This window comes from Arachis ipaensis, chromosome B09, assembly GCF_000816755.2.
Source record: "Arachis ipaensis cultivar K30076 chromosome B09, Araip1.1, whole genome shotgun sequence".
NCBI lineage: Eukaryota > Viridiplantae > Streptophyta > Magnoliopsida > Fabales > Fabaceae > Arachis > Arachis ipaensis.
Window position 1 is genome coordinate 15,246,673 of NC_029793.2, and position 3,805 is coordinate 15,250,477.

The following is a 3,805-nucleotide window of genomic DNA, read 5'->3' on the forward strand; positions in this document are numbered from 1 at the left end:
CAAGGAGTAAAGGTTGGACTAGTGCTCAATTGGATGGGTCTAGGAGGATAGTTTAGTACTTCCATGAGAATTCATCTCTCTTGCCACCCGGAGGAAACCACCATGATCAACTCAAGGACGGGTGTGAAAACAAAGTGTGGGATCCCGGATCGCACAAGGAAGATCAACTTTGGGAGCCTATGGTTTGTGAAGAACTCTATCAAAGCTTGGAGTTATTAACTTTGAATGATGAAGCACAATGGAAGTCCAAGTATTGGTGGATGTTCCAGGATGGATTCAAGCACAAGCCACCTTGATGAAGAGCTCCCCATAAGTCCAACTTAAGGACAATAAACAAAAGTGCTAGGTGGGAGACAACCCACCATGGTAACATCTTTCCCTTTTCCTCTTTGTAAATATTGGTAATTTAGATTTAATTTCATGTTTTGTTTGATTAGTTGAGTTTAATTGGGAGTCTAGTAGGTCAAATAAGGTTTTGTGATGTTTCGGTAGTTGTTTGGGGGTTGGGAATGCTTGGTTTGGTGCAAAAACATAGAAAATTTTTTTGAAAAATAGAGCACCAACCCACGCGTGCGCGCACCTCAAGCATTTTCGACCATCCACGCAGACGCGCCATGTACGCGTACGCGTGGATTGAGTTTTTCCACCCGTCCATACATTCACCCGAGAGTTGTGCCTGAAGTGTGCCAACTTGGTGCCCTAGGGCACGCGAACGCGTACCTTGCGCGTCCGCGTCGACTCTCTGCTTTGCCATGCACGCGTACGCGCACTGCACGCGTACGCGTCGCTTCCATTTTATCAATCCACGCTTACGCACACATGACGCGCACGCGTGGATTGCCCTGTTTCACTCACCTTCTTTTCTTCTCTTCTCTCCATTTCTTTCCTTCCTCCCAATTCGGTACTAAATTTCTTTATTCTAAACCATCGTGACTAGCTCATCAACAATTTGGCTCAAAACAATGATTGGCCTTGCTTATTTGGAGTTGCTATCTTTTCTCTCTAATTTTATCGAAATAATATCATTTTTGAGAAAAAATTCCTTCTTCCATCTGTTGCCTCAGACAACATCAAATTCCGAACTTCTAAAATCCAAAGAGTTACTAGAAGCTGCCTTGCTACAAAGAGGAGCATTCCATCCCATGAACGCCTTATTCGTTGGTCTCCTCCCACAGAATAGAGACTAAAACTGAATGTTGATGGCTCTTTTTTTTCTAGACAAATAATGCATCGTTTGTTGGTATTTTTAGAGACAGTTCGAGCAGATTTGTTGTGGCTTTTCATGCAACCTAGGAAGTTATTCAATCATGCATGCCGGGCTATGGAGTATTGTCAAAGGACTACAGATTGCTTGTGCAAAGGAAATACAACATGTAATCATCAAATCTGATTCTTGTATGGCAATTAATTTTGTGAAGAATAGATGCCCATCCCATCATCCTTGTCATAACTTTTTGTCTGATATCAATATTCTCAATAGCAGAATTCAGGTAGTTGAGTTCACCCACACTCTTCGCGAAGCCAATACAGTTGCTGATATTTTGTCCAAGAAAGGTCAAGACCTCCCTGTCGGTCTTCACCTTCTTGATACAGCACCACCAGATACTCTTTATGCTTTAGCTATGGATGTTTCAAGTTTATTTAGAATTAGGGGCGTTTGAGTGCCTCATCTGTGTTTTTTCTCTTTTTTCTTTAGGGTTTGGACCCGGTCTCTCATAAAAAAAGGTATAATTTAAAAAATTTTAATAGTATTTTTAGGATTTTGATAATTTTATCTATTAAAGTTCATCTTTTATGATTACAAGTTAATTTTAATTATTTTATGGTCAAATTTATTAATATTATAATCTTTCATGGTCATTTTTAATAATTTACTCTATATATGTAACGGATCTTAAGGAAGAGAAAAAAAAAGAATTATGAAAAAATAAAAAATAGATAAAAAAAATATGAATAAAAAAGCGGAACAAAAAAAAGGATAAAAACATAGAATATGAAAAAGGAGTAAATTACTGTTTCTATGAAAAATGAATTTCGATTGACAAAATTATCAGAAGTTAAAAAAATTTTAAACTACATTTTCTAACCTAACTTACTCCATTCCCAATTCTTATTCCTTCACCATCACCCTGATTCCCAACTTTTTACCACCATCATTTAAATCTTTTCTCTTTCAATTTTTATCCTCAACATACATTGTTCTTGTTATTGGTTTTTTTTTTTTATCCAAGTTCTATTCTATTCATTTGAATTACATTATCCTTGTTGAATATAAATAAATATGAAATCTCTAATCAATAAGAATTAAAGGGAGTCAAAGATATATAAGAAGATTGAGAGAGATATATATAAAGATAGTCGTGGAACATGGATAGAAATTGGTAGTTAGGATCCGTCTCCCGTTTCTGTTTAGTAAAATATTAAAATGTTCTCTTTTCTTGTCTCATCTTCATTACAGATCCTTGTTTATTTCTCTCTAGGGGAGATAGATACCCGTAGGTATCTATGGATATTAAGTTTTAAATTAAAAAAAAAATTAACATAATCATAATAAAATCCAATATAATTCAACTAAATATATCAAATCAAGCATAATTCAAACAGAAATTTAACATAATAACATACACATAAAATTTTCAACATATAAATTAAAATAAAATAAATTAGGGTTACATACATAACTTATATTTAAAGACATGTAAGTAAAAGATTTTTTGCGGGTCTCAGCAGAGTGAGCACCTCAATTTTTGCCCCCATCTCCAATTATTCACAATAGCAGACTTTCATCTCCGAAAGAATTTTACAAATTTCTGTTAACTTTTCTGTTATGGGTAATCTCCACGGATATCTGCGAGTGCGAATTTTTTTTGCCATTTCTAGTGGTAGTGAAGAGATAGAGATTGAAAATAGGATAGATTAGGTTAAAAAGGATACCTTAGAGAGTTTTAATAATTTTTTAAAGTTTGGGTAGTTTTGTCAATCAAAATTCATTTTTTATGGGTATAAAGTCAGTTTTTTTAGTACATTTGTCGGCATTTTAAATATTTATGGACAGAAATGGTAGTTTATCAGAAAAAAAAAGAAGAAAAAATTGGAGAAAATATATTTGGTTAAAAAGTGATATTTAATTATCTACAAATGAATTTAAAAATATCATAAAAAGGACATAGAACAAAGACTATGCATAATATATATTAAAAAAAATAAATTCTAATGCTAATAAAATTATTATATCATTCAATAAGTATTAAATTATGTGTCATACATGTATATATTTTTTTGAGAAAAAAATCTTTGAATTTATCAATAATAGAAGGAAAAGTATGAGGAGCCAATGAAATATTTATACAATGTGTACAATGGAGGTTTAGGGAGTATTAAAGATATAATCATTAGTGTTACCTTTTTTCATCAACTGAAATTTTTGGGATGAGTGGTATCATGACATGGTATTAGAGCGCTAGATCCGAAAGGTCAAGAGTTCAATCTTTGGTGAACCCCAAAATCAGTTTAAGCTTTTGGGAAGATGTTTATTATCACTAGTATTCAGATAGTTATTCTAGATAGTATAGGGGATGTTCATTTTGTAACTCAATAGCCCATTATACACATTGTACAAATAGTCCATTGTCTTCTTAGCGGGATCCATAATAGAATCCCTCTCAAGTTTTATAGGGAGATTTATTTTGGACTTTTATTTAGATTTTTAACTTGTGAGTTCAACAATAAAATCTTAGTTTATTAAAATATAAAATTGATAAATTAACTTAATATTAATATGATTTTGTTGATTTTTTTTATTTTA